Source organism: Equus caballus, chromosome 2 (assembly GCF_041296265.1).
Source record: "Equus caballus isolate H_3958 breed thoroughbred chromosome 2, TB-T2T, whole genome shotgun sequence".
NCBI classification, from domain to species: domain Eukaryota; kingdom Metazoa; phylum Chordata; class Mammalia; order Perissodactyla; family Equidae; genus Equus; species Equus caballus.
Window position 1 is genome coordinate 34,604,708 of NC_091685.1, and position 26,304 is coordinate 34,631,011.

Consider the following 26,304-nt stretch of genomic DNA (forward strand, 5'->3'; position numbering starts at 1 on the left):
ATGAGGATGGGGCCTGGGGGCCCAAGCACCGGCTCTGCCCTTGGGCATCTTGAAGGCCGGATAGGACCTGGTTTGTCTCTGTTCCAGAGGAAGCAGGCTTGCATTTTCTTCTTGCTTAGTTTCCCCATTATCATCACCATTGAAAACAGTCTTATACCAGCATTTTTTCCTCCTCTGTTTCAAAGGCAGCATTTAAAATGTCTTCTTTCTAAAGGGGTCTTAGCTTAAGTAGGTGAAAAGTTAATGGACTCAGTCAACGTTTACCGAGCAGGCACTGTGCTCAGCCCTGGGAAGAAATGCAGCCTTTATCCTTTGGCTCGCCTTCCACAGGAAAGAACACGCAGGGATCCTAAACACTTGGTCCCCGTAAGGATGCCCTCGGTTGAGTTCTCTCGGCCCTTTGGTCTTCACCAGTTAATCAGCGCTCGGGGTGACGAGCAAGCGCTGCAGAACTGAGTTATTCTTTCTACAAGTATTTCATCCTCTATGTACGAGACACCGTTCTCGGGGCTGGGGGTACAAGATGAAAGGCCAAGGTCGGCTCCATCAGGCTGACATTAAGTGGGGATTCAGGGAAGATTTTCCGGAAGGAGGAGGACTTGGCCATGGCCAGCTTTGCACTCTGCCTGCCTGTTGAGCAGAAGCACAGAGGCGTGTGTGTCTGTCTGCACTTTGGAGTAAAGGTGTTACAGGCTCTTTAGTGGTGTACCCAGATAGCAGGGAGTTTTTGCCCCCTCCCCTGACTCGATGCTGGCTACATTTCACCCAGCTTCTTACTGCTTCTTACATTCTTTCCCCAAAGCATTCCTGACGATAGAGGAGAGCAAATATGTATCTATAGAGTTTTAGGGGCAAATCCCAAAGTGGCTGCCTCTAGTAGAGAATTTAATGTTTTGTCTTTAACATGCCCACAAGCAAGACATTTTAAGAGAAAAAGAGTGTTTTCTCCGCCGAAGCCTTAAGTCAGGTCGATGCCCCGGGAGCCTGGGCTCTGGGACCTTTCTTGGAGGTGCTCAGCTAGGTTTTGTGACTGGGGCTCCCTGCGGAGCTTGTCTCCCTCCTGTTGGGCACCCAGGAGCTGGCGGGGGCGGGGGTTCTCCCCTGGGATGCACATGGTGATACATGGGGTTGGTGCTGCACGGAGCCCTGGCCTGCTCTGTAGCCCTGCCAAGCGAGGAGGGCGTCTGTGCTGGACCCCCTTTGCTCGTGCCTAGGGAAGTTAGTTCCCCATGGGTTTCTGTCGGGGGTGGGAACGCAGCTTCCACTCCGCTGTTTGTCATAAGGTCTGCTGGGAACTTTTCTCCCTTTGGCCGGATATTGTCTCTGGAGTGGGAGCAGGGAATGGATCGAATAATTGGTAATTATGCGCCAACCCCTGCACAGTCTCTGTTGTGCTGATGTTTCTGAGCTTTTCTACAGGCGACACTGTGCTGCAGTTCCCGTTTTACAAGGGGAAAAAGCATTCCAGCCAAGGGCCTCCAGCAGTATTTTAATGAACTCCATTCCTTGGAAAGTTGTGGTGAGCCTTTTCATGCAAGCCTTTTGCTCTTTGAATGGACTGCAGCTGTGATGACTAAAGCAGGGGAGAACGAGAAGGCAGACCCCTGGACTGTAGGTGCTGAACTGGCCCTCTGTTCCCTGCCCAGGGCTGCCTCTCCATAGGGAGGTGGCCTTTCATGACCCCAGCCTGTTGTGAGGTGAGGACTCTGCCACCTAATGGTGCAGCCTCTGATTTGTGTCAAGGTGGCAGCTAGGCAGCCCTTCTAAACTAGGACAAAATGTATGATTTGCTTAGAATGAGGAAATGGGGCTTCCTGGGGTGCCCTCACCTGACCTGCTCCCCCATAGATATGGCCAGAAGTTATTTGAAATTCTGATGAGTTCTGTTATATGCAGAATAATAGACCCCCATTTGATCCAATTAAGAATGAGATGAATGGCCTCCTGCATCAGCAGTCCAGACAAAACTTGAAACCACATGACGAACAGGGGCCGTTTGCCTCCTTTGTGTGTGTGTGTGTGTGTGTGTTCCTTGGGGAGCCCAGACTGTTTCCCGGAGACGGTGATGGTGCGTCCACTGGCCCTGAGCAGTTCCAGGACAGTACCGGTAGGTGACCCATTATGGCTGGGGGTTGAAATTCTCCAGAGCTGGGTCATCTGCAAGTCAGCTGTCTCCCGTAACCTTTACTATGAGCCACCCAGTATGCTTTTGTTATTTTTCAGAAGAGATTCTAAAGTTCAAAAGAGAAATTATTTTTTGTTTGGTCTCACTTCAAATTTGACTCTCCCCTCTTGTCATTCTTCATAAAAGCTTTTTCAATGAATAATGACATGGAAAAAGAAATAGCTTTAATGGAGATCCGTCAGATGTCAGATGCACTGATATATGGGCCTCAATTCTTACTACATTTTATCTGTCACCTCGTTTAATCTTCGCAGCCACTCTGTAAGGTGAGTGGGAGGATCCTTTTTATAGACGAGGAAACTGAGGACATCCCAGAGTCCCTTACTTGATAGTGACCAAGGGGAAAGTCAACCCCAGCTATTGCTTCCAACATATTGTCCACTGAGTTACTGTCTTAAAAATGAAAACATTGCAGTATGTCTTTTCTCGTCTGGCCTGCTACAGTTGAATTATCTTTTAAGGTGAAACTGTAAAAGCAGTTTGTGGTGAGGGCAGGCTAGTCACCACCTGTAGGAACTTGTAAATAGCTCAGGAAAGAAGACATTCTCTTTCCAGCTCTTCTGGTGTGCAGCTTCTTCAGATCCTGATGAGCAGGGAGTCCGCTGGCTGGCTGCTGGGAACAGTGGGCTCGATTGGAACCGTGGTGTGGAGGTGAAACTTTCTTCAGTTAACAACCCAGCTCCCCACCCCCCGTGCATTGTGTGTGTTTGAGTGGGGAATGCTATTTAAAAAAGCATTCTACTCAAACACAAGAAGTATGTCCCTATTTCTTCTTTCAGTTAATAAAGCAAATCTAAAGACTTGAGGAAAAGCAAGTTCTTGCAGTGCGAGAACTGAAGGGGTGGGTCACTAAGGTGACTGCCTTTAAGTCAAAGGCACCAAAATCAGCATACACCCCAGCATAAACCCATTAGACTATATAAGACGCCGGGGGGTGTGAGGACAAGGTGCCATTTGTAACAGCAGAGCAACATGCCACCAGGAATAAACTTCCCAAGAGACAAGTGGACCGTGCGTGAAGCCCACTGCAGAGCCCCGAACTGAGGGCGGAGGCGAATGGAGTCAGACGGCGCAGAAGCAGCCCAGTGACGTCAGAACTTAGGATACATTACACCTGATGTTCGTATTTCACTGTGAGACAATAAGTGATTACTCAAGAAAATCCTGGAACAACTAACAATTTTGAAGGAAAACAGGCTAAATATCTATTGCACAGCATGTACTCATATTCCCAGTGGACTAAAGAGGTAATATTAAATGAATGTGAGAGAACCAAGGGGAAAACATTGATGATATTTGCTGTTGAGTTGGAGGAGGCCTTTATAAGGCATAGAAGCTAATGCCAAAATGATGGTTTTGATATATGCAAATTTCACTTAAAAGTTTAGATAAATTTAAAGGCAAAGAACAAATTCTGAAAAATATTTTCACCTTGTGGCATAAGAGTGTATCTCCTTCAGTCTTTAGAAAGCGCTTTCTGAGGTTGTTACTGTCATTGTCCCCATTGAACAGAAGCAGCAGCAGGGGCTTTGGCAACCTTTCCAAGGTCACCCGTCATGGTGGAGCCAAGCTTTGAACCCAGGCAGTCTAGCTCCAGGGTTCTCAACCACTGTGTGCTCCTGCCTCCATCCATAAGCAAAAGAGGAATACCGTGTCGGCACAAAGAGCTAGGTACACAGACAGGTGATTCACAGAGGAGAGAGTGCAAATATCTGATACACGAACGTTTTGTCCTTTGTCAGAGGAGTACAAAATGAAACAAGGTAGAACGGCTCACAAAGTCTCCTCACCGATGACCCCTCTTCCTGCTCAGCGGATGGAATCGTGCTCCTCCTGGATGCAGCCTTCACTTTCCCTGACTTTCCTGAAGTTGGTCAGCACATGTTGGTGTTGAGTCTCTTGAGGGACAAAGACAATGAGCAGTTGGGGAAACATTGCACACTGATTACCCTCTAGGAGCTTCACTATCCGTATTGTCATAGTAAAGGTCCTGAGAAGTCCTGCAGTTAAAAAAAAAAAGAAAACTTACTTTCCTTTAACCTAGCATTTCTGTAACTCACTTTCATGGAATCCACTTTGGAAAACATTGGTTTCCTGGGAAGGTTCATAACCTGCCCATCAGATGACCTGGATTCTAGAACCTTTTTGGCAGTGGTCCTCAGTGTGATGTTAGCCAAGTTCTAAATTTTCATAACTGTTTGGTAAAATGGCATAGAGAGAAACATAGCTTTCCTTGTTGCTTTTTTCAAATAGAGAACTGCTTCAGAAGACGTCTGGCTCCTTCAATAGGAGGGAAGAAGGTAGGTGGGGAAAAGCATTGTGTACATTAAGCATTGGAGTCAGGAAACCTGGGTTGCAGCTTTGGGTCGCCACCAACTTCCCTTGTGATCAGCGTGTCTCTCTGGGCCTCAGGCTCTTCTTCTGTGAGGTGAGGTCCAGATGGGCTCAGTCTCAGAATCTGAGCTCCGTTGCCTGGAACTGAAAGTACATCACCATGGATACCCTTATGTTGAGGTCACTACTTTCAGGATCCGGTTTTCCTGGCAGAAGTGACATCGATTTCTCGCAGGGCTGTGACCATATAACCTGCCCCCTATGGTAAATACACAGCGAGAGCCGAGCAGCAGGGGCCTCTGGCACATTTCCCCTACCTCAGTCTCCATTGCCTTGGAGCTCACTTTAGTGGGCAGAGCCGTGGGACTCAGATCCCACCGGGTGCCTTCCAGCTTTGAGACCTTAGGCAAGTCGCTGCACCTCCTGGAGTTTCCTCCAACATACAGGATCAGGATAAGAAAAGTGAATTCCTGGGGCATTTGTGAGGATTTGAGAATATATGTGAAGTGCTAAGGTGCTTGTAAGAAAGGTGCTTAATGAATGCTAGCTGATGCATTTTCACCTTCGCTGGCTTCCTGGGACCTGTTAGCTAACCTCTACCTTCTGTCTGTCTCGGGGCTGTGTCTGGACGCCCCAGGCAGCCTTCCTGACTGTGTTTTCACGGGTGAGCACAGTTCCACTGTGGACTTTCATGGGCGTGGGGAGGGGTTATAACCCTGTGCGTGATTGCAAGGACTTGGTTTCTTTAATCTGGAAGTGGGGAGCTGAGAAGGCCCTCCACTGAGGCATCTTAGGTGGTCATGAAAACCGTCCCCCCACCTTCTCTGAACGGTCAAGGTGAGGATTCCTGAACAGAACGCTGGGAAACACCACTGCCCTCAATCCCAAAGCTAGTAGAGGAGGTCAGAGTGGGAATGTGGCTGCTTGTTTCATGTCACTGGGTTTGTCATTCCTCAGAGGGAGGGGCAGTCCAATGTCATGTGTCCTTCCTGCCTGGCAGGGGGTGGGCTCCCCGGCTGGGGTGGGTCTCTTCCACTCTTCTTCCTGGTTGCTGTGGCAGGCACCTTTCTCCCTGCTTCCGGTCCCCGAATGCATCACTGCTCCCAGTTATCATTCGGAGTTCTTTGGAAGCCCCAGAGGAAAACTAAATAAAGTGATTCGACAGTCTGACGAGGGTGGGGGGTTGGTCTTAAGGCTGATCCCCGTGTCCGAGGACCAGCCAGCCGACCTTGTAACCCCACGGGTCATTTGACCTCAGCACCTTCGCGTCAGCCACCCAGAAGTGCACACCAGCACCTGTATGTCACCCAGCACAGGCCACTTGTGAACTCTGAACCCTCAGGATGCCTTCTCTTGTCCAGATCCTGCTTTCTTGGGCCGTCTCTTCAGTTTACACTTCCACGTGATCGAGACTGCGAATCTCTTGTCCTTGTCTTGAGCCCACACCTCTAGTCTCCCCTGCCTGCCCCACACTGCCGGCGGAACCCCCAGGCACCCCTCTCTTCAGCTTGAAAGCCCCCAAGTCCATGTCTGAGGGTCGTTCACAGTCACCCAGCAGTGGTCCCCTGTTCTGTGGCATTCTCCCTCTCTGCCTCTCCTGAGTGTTCCTCACGGTGGGGACGTGATTTTAGCACCTCACCTGCTGCTACCCGTTCCTGCCCCTGAGGCAGAAAATGCCTGCGAGGTGCCACCAGCCAGCGAGGGGGAGTTTGGGATGGGCCAGAAGCAGAGCACCCATTTATTTTGCATGTTCCTTGGAACAGATTGGGTATTTAATGGTCTGCCCCCCCCGCCCCACACTCCCTTTATTTGCCAAGTTAACAAAAACCTATTTTAGTATGCTTGGGGATCGAGGTTCTGTAAAATTCTTGGTTAGGGGTTTTTAGGGTGACTGTTGGTCTGAGAGTAGATGCCTGAAATGTCCATTTAGGAGCATTGGGATGGAATATGGTTGAGCACCTTGAAATTGAAAAGCCCAAACAAACCCTGCTCTCATCTTCATCACATCTTAGCTGTGTGACTTCTCGGCCTCTGTTTCCTCATCTAGAAGATGCACATGATGACAGTAACCTTGAGACAGACCCAGAGATCATATATGTAAAGCTTCTAGCATAGCACCTGGCTATGGTAACTGTCTGCCTGGAGTTCTGAGGTCACAGCAGACTTGCACAAGTTTGATGTGGCCATTGTACGAATGAGTAAAAACCCTGCTGGTATCCTGGTTTTTCATCGATGGCTATCAGATGCCAGTTACTGTTATAGACCTTTGACATACTTAGTTTATTTAAACTGCACACCACAAGGTTAGTCTTCTGTACCCCTTTTACAGATGAGGAAACAGAGGTTTAATGAGTTGGTCAGAGCCTCCCAGCTAATTAGGAAGTAGCAGTCAGAATCGACCCCAGGCCTTCCTTCTCCCACCAAGCTGTCTGCCCGCAGCTTCTCCAGGAACAGCTTTCTCCTTGTCGCTGCAGGTCACGAGTGGGCAGCTGACTCTGAATACTGATATCTTCACAAAATTAGCACAAACAAGAAGTTATTCAGTCTTCGTAGAGTGTAACTTTCCCTTCCCACGTTCACAGTGTGTCCTGGTCTAGCCTTCTGTGTTAAAGGATGGAGACACAGCGTCCGTGGTAACGATCACGTGATCCCCGTGCCCAGGCTGCCGCCACTGAGTGGCATCGCTGTCCCTGTTCCTTTTTTGTTGGGAGATTGGAGGCGGGCTGCCTTCCAGTACACCCACAGGCTGCCCGTTGCTCGCATAAAGGAGTCAGGGCTTCAGAAAGGGGGCAGGGGTGAGGAATGATTCCGCCCTCCTCCTTTTTTGGGTCATTGGCCCTCATCAGGCCGGACACTTTTTATTCATTAGTCAGACGGTTTGCGGTTGTCCCTTTGCCACATCTGTTGCTGCCTTCCTGCGCCTGTCACACTAACAATTAGGGTTCATTAGAGACCCTGTCAGTCACAGCATGCACAGAGTCTGCCTGTGAGAGGCCTCACAAAGGGGCTGTCCAGCCCTGTGGCCCCCCTTTGCAAATGATTACCCACCAAATTCTAGATGCTTGGTGTGCAGGAGAAGAGGTATGAAAAGCACTTGTAAAACTCCAGACTTTCAGGTCCTGGTGGGCTGTTACCTTTTATGTAATTGAAACTTCCAAGCTGAGACCAGAATTGGTGTTACAGATGGTGGTGGTAGGAGTTTTGTCAGATGGCGGCTTTGGAATGAGTATCTGACAGCAGGCCACTCGAAGGAGAGATTTGAAGCCAAATACAGAAGAGATTTGATTATCGTTAATCTCCCTCTCCCCTCTTTCTGGAATGTATAAGCACACTTAATTATTATTGACTGGAAGCTAAAATAACACTCTTGGTTCAGAACAAAACCCTTTAGGAGGTTTGCCCCAGGCTAGAAAGGATCATCCTTCGTAGAAGTGGGTTTTCCCCCCTTTCCGACTGTGCTGAATATAAGTTGGGAGTAGAGATGTGCGTCAGCCACTTTAAAGTTGCTCACTACTTTTCCCAGTATTTTCATACCAGCTTCATTGGGCTCCCTACTTTTAAACACTGCATGTTAGGGGAAGCCACATCCCCAGGTTGTGTTACTCAACAGGAGTTGTCTTAAAGCACTTCCTGTTAGTTGTGTGCTATAATTTGGTATTATTAGCACCAAAGACCCTCTGGCTTTGAAGCATCTGTGGAATGGAATGATGCTTATCCATATCCCCAGACCCTACACAGTACCTGGGCATGTCATTGATGCTAAGTAAATATTAGTTAGTGAGCCAGTAAACCCACCCATCCCCGAACTCTGAGAGGACTCTTCATATTATACTTTGTGAGCTGTGTAATTGAGGCAGAGAGATGAAAGAGACAGAGATGCCTCATAAAGCCGAGATGGAACTCAGGAGACCTCGGCTCCTGTATCCAGGGCTGATGGTCCCAGCAGGTAGCAGGAAATCAATGCGAGTCTTTAAGATCACCAGAGTTCTGAGTTAGCTGGTTCTGGTTAGCTGGGTGCCCCGAATATCTAGGTGACTTTGAGTAAGCTCCTTAGGTCCTCTGTGCCTCAGTTTCCTCATCTGTACAATGGAGGCAATTATGACTTTCCCTCGTTCTCACAGAGCACAGTTGTGAGGATGAAAGGAGCAGTATGTGGCTTGCTTAGGGCAGCATTGGGTGCACGTCAGTGCTCAGTGGACAGTGTAACTGCTGTGACGAAGGAAAAGGAGATGATGGTGACCTCTCCTCCTCGGCTTTTATGACAACATGTGGTGAGTGGAGGAGAAATCCAGTCACAGGAGCTTGAAGTCCTCGCCTTTCCCATTACAATTCAGCTGTCCTTTCGGAGGAGCACGTCCCTTGTCAGAAGCAGGCTGCGTTCTCCTGTGGGGACAGGTTGGTGGGTGAGCGCTTCTTGATTAGGCTCTAGGAGCTGGTGCTGTCTTCCGGCCAGGAATGGGGCATACGATGCTGAGATCTTCTCACGATAACAGGTGGCCTTAATGCCACTACCTCTGGTTCTTTGCCTCTTGGGCTTGACAGTGAAGGCCTTCAGCAGGGTGTGCCGCATGGAAGAACTGCGTCTGGGCGTCCAGGTCTCAGGGGCACTGGGTGCAGCTCAAGCTGTTGGAGGCCAGTGACACGTGTGGTTCCATGGGCCCAAAGTGGTCACTTTCAAAGAGTGCCGCCCACCTCCATCCAGCCTGTCGGTGAAAGTATGTTTATCCTCGTTTTAGAACAGTGCACATTTGTTGCAACTACGCTACCCTTGATTACTGGATGATTCTAACAGCCTCTGGACCTCCCTGCCTGTAGCGCCCCACCCACCCCATCTCACTCTCTGCAGCTAGAGTACCCTTTCCAAAATGCAGTTCTGATCCTGACCCTCTATGGCCCTTCATGACTCCACACTGTCGTCAGGATCCAGCCCAGAGAATAATCTAGGTTTCAGAACTCTTGGTCTGACCCTATCCTCTTCCTCCTGTCTCCCCCAAGACCCCTCTACTTGAGCCATGCTGACCAGCTATAGGGTCTTCCAAAGGCCCCATGCTCTGTCTTGTGGGATCTTTGTACATACTGTCCCATTTACTGGGAACACATCTCCACACCAGCTCTTCCTTATCTTTCAAGCCTCTGCTTGGGCCTCACTCCCCACCGTGTCCCACTTTGTGACCCCAGCAGTGGCCTTTATTCCCGGCTGGAATTGCCTAATTACATGACTGTTTCACTGCCCGCTAAGCTCTCTGAGGGCAGGGATCTTTCCTGCTTTGTTCCCCTTTTTGTCCTCAGCATGTGGCACATGATAGACAGTCAGTGAAGGTGTGCTCATAGCCCTGCTGAGTGCTAGAGTCTGAGCTGAAGCCCTGGGGTTAGAGTGATAAGCAAGATAATGTTTGTGTCTTTAGAGAGCTCCTAGTTGTGGAGGAAGCAGATACCCACATGGACAGAATACAGGGATTCCAGTGGAGAGAAACACAGAACACTGTGGGAGCACCATGGAGGGGCACCGAGCCCACCCTTGCTGGCTGGTTTCAGGAAAATCTTCTCAGACTAGGTGAAGCCCGAGACACACTCTAACAGGGTGCTAGGAAAGGAGCTGGCTGGGCCAGGATTGAGTGGGGGCAGTATGTTCTGTGCAGTTAGAACTTGTGAATTGATGTCTAGTAAGCTTTGGGCATTGGCTCAGACCTCACGGGTCCCTTGCCAAATGAGGTGATGGGCACGCACTCGACTTTTGCTGAGGATCAGCTTTTAGTTGCCACTCAGACTTGCCAGATAAATAAGGGAAAGGACAGAGATGGATTATCTGCAGTTTTAAGATTAGAGCTGGGAAGTGTGTCATTTCCCTAGATTACTCCCCCGGCTGCCTGCCTCTGGAAGAGCCCACATCAGTCCTTCCTGGGAGGCAGGGGCCTTGCTGGCTCTGTTGAGACCCAGTGTTCTTAGGAGTCGCCAGTGCCACCTGCCTTTATCTGTCTGATCTCACAGGGACCTAGGACTTTGTGAATAAGATCATTCAGGTGCCCTGTCAAGTGCCTCCTGAGCTCTGGTTGGTGACAGCTGCTGCTCCCAAGGGAACCCAAAGTAAACTCCCAACTTTCCCTTTTTCCTGAACGCCTAGATTTTGGAGGAGATGGGTGCAGAGTCTGTGCCTTTGCTCCTGATCCTTATTATCCTTATAACTTAAGATTTGGGAACTCTCCTCATAACTGCTAGGGGACACAGGATATCTTTAAATTACCTGTTTGAAAAGACTGCCCAATGCCGCGTTGAACATTGTGCCGTCCCCCAAAAAAGTGTATCGACATGGGTGTCGGCTGTTTGGGGAAAACCACTGCTTCCGCCGCTCGGGAGTCGGATGGGCAGGTGTTCCCTCTGGGTGCAGCAGGGGGATATCATTTTTCTGTTTTATTACAGATCATCTGGCCATGTACAGGGTGTGTAAGTCCGTTGGAAACACTTGTGAAAGTGCCATGTAATATAGGCAAACAAAAAATACAGCCCCCAGGTCTGAGGGGGTGTTTAGTTTTCCCTTGAGTTATGTTTGTGCCTTAGGACCCCTTGACAGAAGAGCTTTCCTGTGTGCTGTGCGTGGGAAGCACCCTTAGGAAGGGGACAATCCAGCCAGGTGGATCTCTTCTGTGGCTGTAAAGGATCCCCGGGACCACTGAAGAGGTGTCGAGGAACAAGACCGCATGCTTCATTTTGGATGAGAGTGTCAAGCAGAACTCGAACTTGTGGGTTACCCATTGGTTTCCACATTCTTTCCATTCCGAGACCATGGGGAGAGTTGCCGATGCTCCACAGGCTTTGCAAATCTTTCCCTAATTAAGGGCCTCCCAGCTGTGTGCACAGCTCTTCTGCCTCAAATCTCTGCCCTTTTGTGTTTGTGTTTAAAATTCCATCTTTCCAGAATGTTTGCTGCTCAGCAAGTCTCCTTGAAAGCCCCGCTTTTGTTTGGGGAAAGTTTTTCCCTTTATGGTTTTTATTCTGCCTATGTACAGGAAATTTAAGTCTCTTTGGGATTATTTGTGCAGACGCTCATCGGTCATTTTTTTGTTAACCTTGATGTGTGTATCTCCTCAGGCCATTGGGAGATGGCAGTGGCTGCTCCTGGTGTCCAGGCTGTGGTATCTTCTAGGTGGATGAGGGGCTGCAGTGTCATTTTGCTTTCACTCTGGGCAAAATGAACAAAAGAGCTTAGTCCTCCCGTGGTCTGTTAAGTGGGCAGCAGTACCGCCAGGTCAGGCAGGCACTTTGGAAGGAACGTGAGCTAGGTAAGAACCAGGGTACAGTAGCAGAAGGCTAAGCTCTCCTGAGGTGGAGAAGATACTGGGTTCTTGTCAACTGGAGCCGGAAGACATCTTTCATGTGAAATGCACAAAGACCCCTTCCTTGGCCTTGCCCTGATAGAATTTTCTAGTCAGAGGTCTGTCCAGCTGCTGTGTTTCAGGAACCGTGTGGCATCCTGTTGCTGGTGGACCCCAGAGAGAAGTGTTGTATGAAATGCTTGGAGAGCTTCCGTTGAGGAGGTCTGAAGAGTCTCAGTCAGATCCTGCCTTGGTTGATCAGAGGTGTGGGACATAAAAGTGAGCCGGAGAGAGATTCCGCTTCCCAGGACCCGACGAGGCAGAAAGCGTGTCCTTCCCAGGAGCCGTCAGGAGCCCCTGTGCCGCTCGGCAGGTGCCAGCCCTGGATGAGGAGTGCCTGGGCCACCCGCTAGGACACATCTCACTGGGGAACCAGATTAAAACCACTTGAGAAGAGTGTGGCGTGCTCAGCCTGCTTTCCCTGACATTTGGGACAGCCCAGGGATGTGGGCCGGGCCGTGGAGGGGCCTGCGTGTCCCTTGGGGTTTGTCGTTGGGGCTGTCTGGCAGAAGCCTGGCCCCTTTAACTGTGCTGACTGCCGGGGACGAGGGCGCAGGTGAATGAAGGGGACGCTGAAGTTGATACCCATGCCATGGGCAGTAGGAGAAACTGGGTGAATCGAGATGGGGTGAGGGGCCCTGGGGCCAGGAGATCACTCCTGGAAGAGAGAAGGGAGGTACTTTGGGTTCTGTATATAAACAGAGAAATTTCCTAAGAATTTTAAGTTTGATCATGGAATTCAGGGGAGAAACTCACACGGTCGCAGCCTTTTCCTTCTTCCTCGTGGTGTGGATAATACGCTGTTTCTGTCTGTGTCTAAGGCTGCACCTCGGAGGCAGGCCCAGGCCTTAGCTGGTTTTGCATCTCACGTGGGTCCTTGCTCAGTAGATGTTTTGTTTCAGGAAGAACATCACAAACCTTGGATTAGCTCATAAAGCCCTTTTCTGGATGGTTATAGAGATAATAAGTAAATAGACAAAGTCTTGAACTGGAAACTTTGTAGGATCCTAAAACTAAAATGAACGTTCTTGGTCATCTAGTCTAGTGGTTTTCAGACATTTTTAAAGTTGATGGAGCCTTCTTTACAAACTAAATCTTATACAAACCTTGAATGAAACAGACAGTGGAGGGCCCAGACTTCCGCTCTCACTCTTGTCATCTTGAGTGCCTCCCTCTACACCAGCACCCCACAGGCCCCTCTCGTCTGCCTCAGTCCGTTTTGGAGGAGAGGAGGCTGAGACCAGGGGCGGCTGCGGCTCGACCAGTCACCTAGTCCCGTGTTGTTGCAGACCCAGCTCTGGCTTCAGGCTGGGGGTGTGTCCTCTACGATGTCTGCATTAGTGTATTTGCTTCAGGGAAGCTCTGGGCTGTAGGGGCAGCAGTCAGCTACACCTGAGAGAGAAGACAGGCACCCCCGCCCCCGGTGCCTGCTGCCCAGAGTCACTTTTTACTACCCTAGACTTAGGTCACCTAACACACTCCTGAGTATCTCCTGAAGAGCTCAGTTAATTTTTTTTGCATTTGCACTGAACTTAAGTTCTCTGGATATACCTGTACTCTCTGCCTGGAAGATTCTCTCTTGATTCACTTTTTAAAAAAAAATAAACAACAGCTTTATGGAGACATAATTTACATACTATAGAATTCCCCCTTTTAAAGTGTACATTCTGTGGTTCAGCATATCGCAGAGTTGTGCGGCCCTTGCGTCTGCACTCCACGCTGCACTGCGTGACCCGGCGGGCGCTCCCACTGCACCTCAGTCCCACAGGCTGCTTTGTGACCTTGTCTGCCACACTCATGCTTCACTCTTATAACTCAGCTGGGTCTAGCTCCTCAAGACGTCTTCCCGCCCCCGTGCTGCTCCTCATCTCCTCACCTCCAGAGAAGCTCTGGGTGGCCCTCCTCTGCATTTCCATAGCCTCCAGCACTTGCTCGGTCCATGGGGCACAGAGCACGAAGTGCTGCATCTGAGCCTCTCTCTCCTGAGACTCTGAGCTCCTGGAGGGTGGGGACGCTGTATTTAATCAGTGGGTCTGGAACCGCAGCTTTGAGTTTCACTTCATAATGAGCCAGAGTGGAGAGACAGAGGAGCTCTTGGCCCTGGAAGACCCAGCCATCGAAGGGGACACACCATTTGCTCCTGAGTGGAGCTGACTGCTTCCCCAATAGGAAGAGTTACAGATTTTTTTCTTGTCTATGTATGGTCATTTTCTCTGGATGACTCAGTGAAATTAAAACAAAACCTGATGAGACATCCATCGGATGGAAGGAATTCAGGGTGAAATGTTGCGGCCAGTCAGCCAGGATGACTTTTGTGCTAAGGGAGCCACCGCCTTGTTCTGGGTGTGCCTCACAAGACGTGGCGCCTCAGTGCTGTTCCCCACCCCCACTCAGACACGCAAACGGCAGGAACATGTCCGCTACACAGGAACCAGCAGTATCGCTGGACTTCTGGTAGATGGTGGGCGATGTCAAGTAGTTTGCCGCCTTGAGAGTTTGGGGAGAATAGTGGTGGAAAGAACTGGGACTCTGGCATGTGACTCAGTGGCTGTGTGGGTCTGAGCTTCTGCTGCTGCTTCAGAGGTCACTGGCCTCCCAGGGTGGCTCTAAGGAGTGGATGTGAGTGGATGAGCCTGGCTCATTGCAAGGCCACAGCAGGTGGTAGTGAGAATGGCTTGGTCAGTCTACATGCACAGGTGGGCCCTGCCTCATCTTGGGATCTGGGGAAACCCTGTTGAACTTCAGGGTGTTCGTGGGGTTTCACAATTGGAAATGCTTCCTGAGTTGTCTGCACCCGTGTTTGCCCTGGCTTAGTGATTCCTTGTCACATTTCTCCATGGCTGTCCTTTGACTGCTCAGCTGGACACGTGATTTCCCTGGACTTTCCCCTCCACCATGTCATGTGGATGACTGTCCAGTGGTTTGTCCTCGTCAGCCATGGTGACGCTCCCCGATGAGCGGTGAAGAGCAGTTGTTTCTGCATCTCGCTGCATTGCCCTGTCTGCAGCTCGCTTCTCATTCAGGGGCCTATGCCCTCTTGTCAGAGATTTCCCTAGCAGAGTCTTACTCTATGTACGCCATGGCAACCCACTCAGAGCCTTAAGGAAAGTCTAAAGCCTGAGGCTGGGCCTAAACCAGAGCCTCTGGTGATGAGGAAATGGACTGAGTTTTCCATTACCCTCTGCAATTAGACCTCACTGCTTTACCCTCTGGTGGTGTTTAGGAGTGAAATTCATGCTGACCTAATGATGCAAAAACCCCCTTTGCCAAGTGCTGCTCTCTGCCACCATTCAGTTGATGATTCTTCCAGCTTAAATGTTTTTGTCCCTCAGTTACTTGCCTGGCAACATGCTAGAGGTGACACCAGCTGAGTGGTTGAGGGCTCTCTGGCTCTGGGGTGGGATTGCACGCGTTTCCTTGACCTGCTCTGCCACCTCCTAACTCTGTGACCTTAGCCAAGTACTTAATCTACCTGTGCCTCAGTGTCTTCATCTGTAACTGATGATAATTTGGGATAACAATAACACCACTGCCTCCTACAGGGTTGCCGTAATGATGAAGTGAGAGAGTGTGTCACGTGCTTAGAAGAGTGCCTCGTGCGTAGTGAGCACTTAGAACAACATTTGTTGTCATTAGGGTCAAAGCTTTTATAATATTAAGAGGATGAAGGTCCCATCCTGCCCATAAAACTCAGTGTCTTAGCAAAAAGATCGTCTTATAAAAAGAGTTTTCTTCATGTGTTTTTACCTGGTCTTTTTCCCCAGAAAGATTTAAAGTGGTTTATAAGAATGCAGTCGATATGATAATACGTTAACAACATTGACTGAGAAAGCAGGACCAAGGGATGTCCAGGAAGCGGATCACGGCTCAGTGTCCATGCTCACCTTCCTCTTGCAGGGACGGCTGTGGGCTCGGCTTCAGGAGGCACCCGTGTGGAGTGTGAGGGGCAGGCCCAGCCCCACAGGTCCTGGCAGGGTGGTAGTCCACACCCCTGGGGTGAGAGAGCTTGAGTCTCCATCCGTCTTGTGGGACCAGTGGTCTCAGGGATGCCGTGCCATCCCAGATCATCAGTCTCTCGCCCATTCTCTCTCTCATTCACTCTTACCCCTACCCACCCAGCCAGGCCCATAGTCCCATCTCCTGGAGAGGCACCGAAGAACATTTGCACTCTTTCTGCCATCTCTGTGCTGCCACAGTGGTGCTCGTGAATGTGCCAGCTGATGCTCTCGAGCATCAGCAGTGCCGAGAAGAGACGCAGATGACGTTCTCACTAGGCCGTGGTCCGGGGGTCGTCATCCGGTTTCTGACTGTGATGGTGAAGTGTGGTTCCATTGGCAGGTCTGAGATCACTGATGACCACAGAGCCGGGATGATTGTTGTGAACGTCACCGGCAGATTAAACAAGTGTGGAGGGATCAGCCGCAGATTTCAGGTGCAACTGAAAGATCAAGAAAAATGGCAGAATAACTTACTCCCGTCCCGTCAGTTTGGTTTCATTGTACTAACCACCTCAGCTGGCATCATGGACCATGAAGAAGCAAAACGGAAACAGGAGGGAAAATCCTGGGATTCTTTTTCTAGGGATATAATACATACGTGCAAATAAAATGCCTCAATGGACCAAAAAAAGCAAAACAAAACAAAACATTTTGGGAGCTTGCTCCCCACTGAGGCAGACTGGGCTTCAAAAGATGAGGACTCAAGCTGGGTAGCCCTACTTTTCCACAATTCTACATGGTCCCACCAACACTGAGGAAGCCCTGCCAGCATTACGCTGGGCACAGGGCGGGCCAGATGTCTCATCGCCGCCCAGAGGAAGGACACCCTGTCCTGAATCTGTGAGGCCAAGACCGAGTCTTGTACAGCCCTGTAGGAGCATGGCCCAGGGCTCATAGATGGGTGGAGTTGCCTCCACCAAGGAGGCTCTGGGAATGCCTGGAGGAGGTGGACCTCAGAATAACTGGGGGTCATTGGGTGGTGCTGGGAGAAGGACAAACGATTCTGGTGGAGAGGGTGGCTGTGGTGTGGAGAGATTGTCCCAGATGTTGGTTGGGGGGGCAGGGACCAGCGCTCCTGTCAGAGTGGTGAGGCTACGGTGGGAGGCTCAGATGTTGGGTAGGGGGGCAGGGACCAGCGCTTCTGTCAGAGCAGTGAGTCTGTGGTGGGAGGCTTGCACTGAGTCGGCGAGCCTGCCTCCATGCTGCTGTCTAGGCCGAGACATCACCTGCTCTCTGTGGCAGCTTCTAGTACCAGCTTTGGGGGCTACGTGCAGGGCTCAGTATCAAGTCCAGGATAACTTAGATCCAGTGAGTTTCTGCCTCTGGCTTCTTGAAGGTGCTTGTGTATTGTGCTCTATCCCTCAGGGACTAGCCCTTAATTAAGAGAAGCAGGCGGCCTAGAAAGACCCTGATGTCTCTCTGTGCGGATGCTCCTGGCCAGGGAACGGTTAATTTAATTAGGCTCTGAGGGCCTGTTCATCCCCTTCAGGGAAGCGTAAGGTTACATGTGGACAACGGGAGCCTTGTGCCTGTGAGGTTGACTCACATATAGTGATTTTAGTTTCTCCTTTCAATTTGTCTTCTCTTTGTCCTGACCCTTCCTTTAGAAAACCATTCTGGCCTCTTATTCCAGGCCGTGAGCTTCCAGAAGGCAGAGCTTTTGAGTCTTGAGTATGAATGGCTGAAACCCAGCCCAGGAAGTTTGCCTTTATTTTATTATTTATCTCCGGGGTGGTTTGGGGCACCTGCTTAAGAAAAGAAAGGGAGAGGGGGGTTTATTGTTTCTTGAGAAAGCTCTTTGTTGTTAATGGCATGTGAAAAATTCTTAAGTAGAATAAAACATTTGTTGGTCAAGAACAGTTTCCTAATGTTGGCCCTGCTGGCCAGCTTCATCTGTGCTGGACCCGAAGCGACCATAACCCCAGCCAACAGCTGTGTGCCTACTGGGAGCAGGACTTAGTCTGCCAGTGGACCCCGTGTACCAGCGCCGCGAATTTAAGGTGCACGGTTCACTCTCATTTCAATGTTTCCCAAATTGAGAAATGGCTTCTTACACTTAACACCTACATTTAGCGATGTTCTCATTAATAGTACGTCTTACATTTTATAGTCTTCAAATGGAGACTACAGTCTGTGCTTTTAAAGAATATTCTCAGAGTTGAGTGATAGCTCACTTGGGAGAGAGGCTGGATCTGAAGTAGGAGGTGGGCCCACACGCACCCCTTGTGTGAGGCGTTGGGGGTGGAGGGCTGAGAGGCCTTCGGTACAGCACGTGCCCAGTGCCCGTTTCTCGCCAGGCTCTGTGCAGGGTGGGGAGCGCAGGGTCCCTGCCCACGGTCCAGGAGTGGCTGCAGCGCATGTGGGAGGGCGGTGGAGGGGGGGGAGGGCAGGCGGAGCAGCAGGGGCCCCTCAGGGCAGTCCCTCTCAGGCACTGGCTCCTGTGTGTGCTCCAGCGCTGCCTGGGAAGGGGGGCTTTGGTCCACACAGACCCATGTTTCTCCCCGATTCGCTTCCCTTGTCACCCCCTTTCCTCTGAGCGCGACTGGAGGGTGGGAGCGCCTCTCCTTGGCCCTGGGGTCCCGTGCTTTGGAAGAGCTGCAGCAGAATTTTGAGTTTAGATTCCTGTTCCGCTGCCCATCCCACTAGCTATGTGAGCGTCATGGGCAGCTTCCTGCACTTGGGTTTCCTCATCCGCACAGTGAGGAGGGCACCGCCAGTCCTGCCTCAGAAGACAGTTGCCCAGCTCATGGGGTCATGCAGGGCACCAGCCTCGCCTCAGAGCAGGTGCTTAATGACATGAGCTCATGTGATTTTTATGCTGTGCTGATGTATTTTGATGCCCCTCAGGGTGAGCAAGGCTCCCTGGAGGTCAGTGGAGGCCCCTGGGTTCCTCTTCTGCTCACTTAGGTCCGCTGGTGCCTGAGTCTCTTGGAACATCGGCTCCTTCCCATCGAAGATAAGCTTAACCGTCTGAGTGTGACTTACAGGACAGGGTGGGGCTGCGGGCTTGAAGGTGCTGTCTCCTTACAGCGGGGCAGCCACACTCAGAAAGGCATTAGATGAAATCGCTTGAAAACTCCTAGATCGGTTCATGTGAAAACTATGCTTCCATGGCCCAAAGTGTTCCTGATGACAAACTAAGGTCCTTGTATCAAAGCTGCTGCCAGGGAACCCGGGGAGGACTTGTGCTTCCTCTGCACTGAGCGGTCGTGAGGGGCGGGGGGGCATCTCTCATCTCCCCTAGGCTGTGGAGGCTGCCCATGCCCACATAGATGGATGGGCTGGTCCTTGAGTGCATCCTCCTTTCCACCTGGGAGCTAGGGACCCTCCAGCCTCCAAGCCCATCACTGCGAGGAGGCAGGGATGGGTGGGAGGGAGGCTATCCCTTGCATGTGCTCTTGTACCTTTTTGAATTTCGACCTGTGTGACTGTTACCTATTATAAATATTTAAAACACACTTAGAGTGGCCCACAGGCACTGCCTCACCTGCCCCAGTCCCATTCCAGCCACACTTATGCCCCTCTCTTCTGTATACTCCCCTTTGGGGCCTTTGTGCCCGCTCTTCCCTCTGCTTCGAGTGCCACTGCTTTTCTTCGTTCTTGTGTCCTCTCTGTGCCACCTTCTGGACCCCTGGATCCCCACAGTCGTCCTTTCCTGTGCCACCTGTGCCACCTTCTGGACCCCTGGATCCCCACAGTCCTCCTTTCCTGTGCCACCTGTGCCACCTTCTGGACCCCTGGATCCCCACAGTCCTCCTTTCCTGTGCCACCTGTGCCACCTTCTGGACCCCTGGATCCCCACAGTCCTCCTTTCCTGTACCATCCTGTGCCACCTTCTGGACCCCTGGATCCCCACAGTCGTCCTTTCCTGTGCCACCTGTGCCACCTTCTGGACCCCTGGATCCCCACAGTCGTCCTTTCCTGTGCCACCTGTGCCACCTTCTGGACCCCTGGATCCCCACAGTCCTCCTTTCCTGTACCATCCTGTGCCACCTTCTGGACCCCTGGATCCCCACAGTCGTCCTTTCCTGTGCCACCTGTGCCACCTTCTGGACCCCTGGATCCCCACAGTCCTCCTTTCCTGTGTCATCTCTCTGTCGCCTTCTGGACCCCTGGATCCCCACAGTCCTCCTTTCCTGTACCATCCTGTGCCACCTTCTGGACCCCTGGATCCCCACAGTCCTCCTTTCCTGTACCATCCTGTGCCACCTTCTGGACCCCTGGATCCCCACAGTCCTAGTCTCCCGTCTCCATCAGGTTTGCTTCACAGCCCTTGCCACTCGAGATGGCTCCTGTGCCTTGACTCTTTCTGGTGGCTGGAGCACGCCTCATGAGAGAGGGCCGCATGTGTCCATCTTCTGCCCCTGAACCCCCTCCTCAGATGGCATGTGCACTCAGCATTTATTGAGTGGAATGAATTCCTCTTTGAGGAGGGTGTTGTAGTTCCCAGTTCTGAGATTCAGGAAGGTTATACTCAGCCAGGGAGTGGCAGAGCAAGGGTTTGAACTCAAGTTTTATTTCCAGGTTGGAGTTTTCCAGAATGCTGCACTGTAGATTATGTTTCTGACACTAGCATGTGTGTCACTAAACACACTCTCTTTATTTTCTTTTTTATGTTTACTAGGGAAAGAAGGGGAAAGTTTGGGGCCTTGGGAAAAATAAAAGGAATAAATTGTAAGCAGAGCCCTCTGCTGGCCACCCGGAGGGACCCAGTGTCCTGAGCTTTTGCCGTCCGCCGGGGAGTGGGCTCCCCTCACTGCGGGGAGTGGGGCCAGCCAGGACTCTGCCGAGCCCTGATTGCACCACCATTACTCATCTGAGTGTGCGACGCGGTGATCAGGGTCTGTTTTCGATTCTTATCTCTCTGGTGGCAGGCTCTCAGCCAGCGGGCAGATCAAAAGATGGAATGTGTTCATTTGGCCATTTTTTAAAAAGCCGAGGTACAAGGGTGCGCTCCTTCAAGACAAAGGCGCCGCGGATTAGATTATCCGTGGAGCTGAGCTGGTCTGGCTTTTGTGCTTTTTTTAAGGGTTCATCTCAAGTTTCTTTTTCTGGTTGAACAATTTTTTTCAACATTAATAACTAATGGAGAAGAGGAAGAGGCAAAGTAGAACCATATGGCGGCACAGACGCAAACCTCACTTGTGGCCGGAAACTTCTGATTTGTATCTCTTTTCATGTGATCAGCTGTTGGGTTAGATAGTAGAAAAGTATTCAGTTTGGGGCAACAGCAAGAGTGGATGTAATTTTTTTTAACATATCTCCCGTGTCCTTTCTCAGACATTGGCTTGTAGCTCTGTGACTTCGGGTAAGTTATTTCTCTAAGGCCCTGATTTCCCCTCTTTAAAGTAGGGATGGTAACCGTGTCTACACCCGGGGCTGTTTGGAGGATGAAAGGAGGTGAGCTTCTGTAGTACAGTGCCTGGCACATGCTTCCAGGGCGTTCACTATTCCATCCTCCTCCAGATCCTCATTGTTTAAGGTGTCCTCTGAGGCAGTCGCTCACGGCACCCTAGCCTCTCCTCTAGCTTCTGGGATTTCTTCTCTTCCTGCCTGAGTTCGCTTTACAACCCCACCCCCATCTTTCCAGGGGTCCCCAGGCCCTGGTGAGGGGATCGGTCGTGAAGGGCATAGTGGTTCCTCCTTGCTGGGTTGCACCCACTAAGGGGTTTGTGGCAGTGGAGAAATTGGTGGAGCCCTGAACCTCACCACCAGAACGACGGAAACGCTGTCCTGGCCAGTGCGGCGTTGTTCGTTATTCCAAGTCACTTGGAATTAAGTTTAAATCCCCCCTCCAGCCTGGACGGATCCGACACCTTTGGTGTTATCTGCGAATTCCTTACAAAGGCTGTTAAGCAGCTGAGATGGGCATTTTGGACAGAAACCATCCAGCCCTCGGGTGTCGGCACCAACACGTGTTCTCACCAGAGGCCCTCCTTGGCTTTGGAGGCAGCAAAGCAGATGACACAGGCACCCCAAAGTGAACTCTTGGCTTTATTTGGACCTGTCCTTTCATGTAAATTGCTGTGCAAACTCACGATCCATGAGACTTAATGTGATTTCTTCCACTGTTCCAAGCATCCGACATGACTAAGAGATGGGAGTGGGGGTGCGGCTGAGTGTAGGGAGCAAGTCCTAAGCTAGTTGACTAGATTACTAAGATGAACTGCCCTTATTCTGGGTCTGTAACGTGACCTCAGATCCCAGGATTAATACCCACTTCCACGGAAGTCAGCAATCATTCGGGAGCACCCGCCGCAGTGTGCCTGTCGCTGGGCTGGGCCTGGGGCCTGGGCTCTGCCTCTGCGGGTGCAGAGTCAGCACTTGGGGAAGAGTGTTAAGTATCGAGGAAGGAGTAGAATGATAGCTGATGGCAGTATTAGAACAGCTGTCCCCGAAGCATTTGGGATTCAGTTGACGTCAGTGTTACTGCAGGAATTCTGAAGAATTTGGCATCTTGATAAAGAAGTCGGAATTTGGGCTGGGCCCTGAAGGATCGTAGGATTTAAGAGAGGAATGGGGATAGGTTGCTAGGTTAGCAAATAAAAATATATGTCCCGTGTATTTGAGGTTCATTGTATATCTGAAATTAAAACTTAACTGGCTCATCCCGTATTTTATCCCGCAACCCTAAATGGGGAAGGTTTTTAAGTGAAAGAACGCATGTGCAAACTTGTATGTTCAGAGAGCAGTGAATAGGACGGTGGTTGTTTGAGAGGGTTCAGGCAGAAGTGGAGAGGTGGGATGGGAGGGAGTCAGACGGATTGGTAGCTGGTGCCAGAGTATGACTAATGCTCCCTTGGGCAGCTGCTCTGGTACAGATCTGTGGGCACACCATGTAGTCCGCACTTCTCAATCCCCATGACAATAAGAAGATATTCTTCCAGAGCATTTTATCTTTGATTGAAGAAACAGGATGATAGAAGGAAATAGAATACAAAAATATGGCTCAACTTGAGGGTTTATCCAAAAGGCAAAAATTGTACCTGCTTGGGTGAAGTTGGCCATATCACATCCCCAGTGGTTTTCATGGTAGGGCAAACTGTATGCCATCTGCCAGTTTTCTCTGTTTTTCTGTGCACTGCCATAATTGTTTAAGTGACAGTTTAGATGTATGTTCTTCTGAAGTTGGTCAGCACCTGACCATAGACTTTGAAAAGCCCAGGCACGGATCTTCAAGGGTGACTGGATCCAGGAGCTCAGAGAACATCACTGTGGCTCTGCATTGCCTAGAAGCCCAGGCAGGTGCTCTCCTGATGCCTGCTGCAGCCCGAGGCCCTCCCCTGCATCCCAGCTTCCCTGGTGGAGAGAAGGTGAGCCATGCATCTCTCCATAGCCCCTAGAGGAAACTCATAAGACGTCTCCATCCCTGAATAGGCCAGGGACTGAGGCCCTCCGATTGCCCATGGACAGTGGTGGAGTGGAGATCGGCCTTGCCTAATGCGTGGAATGAAGAGCTTTGTGCCCAAAAATGGGGAAAGTAGGCTGGGCAGGCAACAAGAGTGGCTGTTGATGACATCTGGTACCACAGGTCAACCCCTTGCACTGTTGCCTTACTCAGCTCTGTGCTTTGAAGGACGTGAGTTACAAAAGGGGAGGAATGGCGGCCCTTCCAGTCCTTTACTTTGAAAGGACCTTGATCTACTTCAGCAGGCGAGGAGGGCTGGATCCCATTTTCTAGACCAGTGGCTGCCACATTTTTTGACTTGACGGGCCAGAAACATTTAAAAAAAAAAAAAAAAGAGGAGGAGTAGGTCATTGGGTTGCCAACCTTTGAAACGAAAACAAAATAAACCTATCATTTTATAAAATTAAGGACGTTTTAACACCCCCCCCCCCCCAAAGGGGCATTTTCCAAATAAAGGATGAATACATCGAACCATATGAGGGACTCGATGTCCCTTTGCTTGTAGTCTTTCTTTACCTGAATCGTTTTCACTGGAGTGGGGAGACTCCTGTCACAGACCAGTCCGTCTCTGATGCTGCTTGCCTCCCGCGCCTGACAGATGGCCAGCCTTGGGCGGAGCCCGGCTGCGTGGCCAGTTGATAGCAGAGCAGCGTCTAGAACCCAGGTCTCTTAAGACTTAGACTTGTCATCGTTGCCACGCTCCTCAGGGTCATAGGTTAATAAAAATGCCAGGACTTTAATTAAAACTCTCGTTCTCTTTGTCTAATGCTTTTCCACTACATCATGTTTGTTCATATTGGAGAATGCCTGGTTGGAACCATAAGTGAAATTGGTCATTGGTGTCCATCAAGATTTAGTTCTCGACAACAAACTCTTGGTAAAGATTCTTGCTGCACACCGATTTATTTAAAAATAAAGTTAATGCGTGTTTGGGGGTCTCCATGTTGTAGAACTCCTCCCTCCCAGATGTCTCGAGCACTTGCTGTGTGTCAGGCGCTGCCGCAGGCACGGGATGCAATCGGGAACGAGGCTGAAGTCCCTGCCCTGAGAAAATCCATATCCTCTGAGTGAGACAGACAACAAATAAATTAAACAGTCACTTCAGGTGGTTGAAGTGTGGGGAAGAAATTATTGAAATACCTTTGATCTGTGGATTAACCTCTTGGATGGGTGTGAAGTCAAGCCTGTTTTATACCAAATCCCATTACTTTGTAAGCTTCCCTGTGTTGGAGGACTCAGCTACGGGCAGCATGACTGGTGGGAGTGGGGAGTCCAGGCAGAACTGGGGTTAAGAAGGACTGGGTTCTTGAGGGCCCTGGAGCAGTAGAGGGACTTCAGCTGGGGCCTAGGCTGGTGTTGCCATCCAAGAATGACAGACAGCAGATGATAGTACAGGGCAGGAGAGTGGGAGTGGCGACACGTCGTTACTGATGTGCATGTGTTCCCCGGTGCCGGACTGAACACTGACTGCGTTATCGCGTGTGATCCCCAAAACCACCATGAGTTCCTGTTAATACCGCGATTTACAGGTGAGGAAATCCAGTCTTAGTAGAGAAGTACAATGAATGGCCTGCCCAGGGCCGTGAGGACAGTAAGTAGTCAAGTCAGGAAGTCTTATTTGAGACCCTGTTTGCTCACTACCATAATCCAGGATAAATTGGGAAAATACTGTCAGGGCCCCAACCCAGTTAGGATGGGGTTCTAGGCAGAAGTCAAGGCCCAACAGGTAAGCCAAGGCAGCAGCCCGTCAGAATATATAACGACGCTCAGGGAAAGCGGGAACAGGATGGGCAGGCATGGAAGTGCTCAGGGCCGTTTCACTGGGCTGGCGACAGGAAAGCAAGGCCACTTCCACATCCCAGCTGCCTGGGTGGAAGCTGTTAAACTCTTCCTTGCCTCGGCCAGGACATTCTTCCAGGCTCTCTGGCCATCTATAGCTGAGCAGGGGTGGGGATGGGGGGTGTTATTTGCCACCAGTGTGCTTTTGGCTTGCACTGTCTTCCTTCTTAGCTGTCTGTTAAACCAGAGTCATCTCAGAGGAGGAGGTTTCTGTCTCTTCTGCTTACTTCTTGTGTGGACCTTGGGCACCTGACTGACTCTGGGCCTCAGTTGTCTAATCGTAAAATGGAGCTAATACATCCCTACTTCACGGGATGAGTGTGAGCTTTCAAGCAGACAATATGCCGGGCATGAGGGGCCGAGCCTGGTGCGTGATACGTGGCAGACACTTGACACTACTATAGGGGGTTTGATATTATCATCACTAAGACTAACTTCGTATGTTTGCGGGAGGGAGGTACCCAAGCAGGTGTTCCATGGAGAAGAACTTCTGGAAATAAGCGGGTTGTCTATAGGGGTGAGTGATGCTGTATCTTCTGAGGGGGGCCGATGACTGATGCTGCTCCGTGGATGAGAAACGGTCGCTTCACTGAGCCCAGAACTTCTGTGAGCTGCCAGGCAGGGCCACATCGGTACGGTTGTGCCAGACAGTGCCTTACAGGCTGAGTTCTGAAGCACACTGAGAGTCAGCAGAGGGGCCTTTGAGAAGCCCACGGAGGCTGGGTGGTCTCTGAGGTGGCCGTGTTCCCTGTCCCTGTCTTCCTGATGGTGGGGGGCTTCTGGAACCGCTGCAGCTGTCAGCCCCTCTGCTGAGCCACTCTTCCGGGTGTCTTTGCCACATGATTTAACTTTTCCATTTGGAAGGGCTGTTGGTGCAATTGGCAGCCACTTGGCTGGTAAACGATATGGTGGGGCCTCCATAAACCCAGGCCCATGAAACGAGTAAGTCAGCACATTGAAAATATAGCATGGAAGTGACTCACGCCTGAAGGAATCCATTTCTGAAAGTGCTGCCGTCCCTTCCTGGAATATTTTGGTGGAAATTGATGTTTGAGTTGGGAGGAGGCGGCCAGCAGCCTGGGTCCTCGCAGGCCCGTGTGTCAACTTCAGCAGCATTCAGCCCTGCCCACCCAGACCCTGGGCCCTCCTCCTCCGTGAGGTGGCTCCAGG

The 26,304-nt window shown here is 50.8% G+C and overlaps 1 protein-coding gene across 9 annotated transcripts in view; it reads left to right on the top strand.

Annotated features, from left to right (window-relative positions):
- CAPZB (capping actin protein of muscle Z-line subunit beta) overlaps positions 1-26,304 on the top strand; it is a 133,986-nt gene that overhangs the window by 64,821 nt on the left and 42,861 nt on the right. The window lies entirely within an intron of this gene.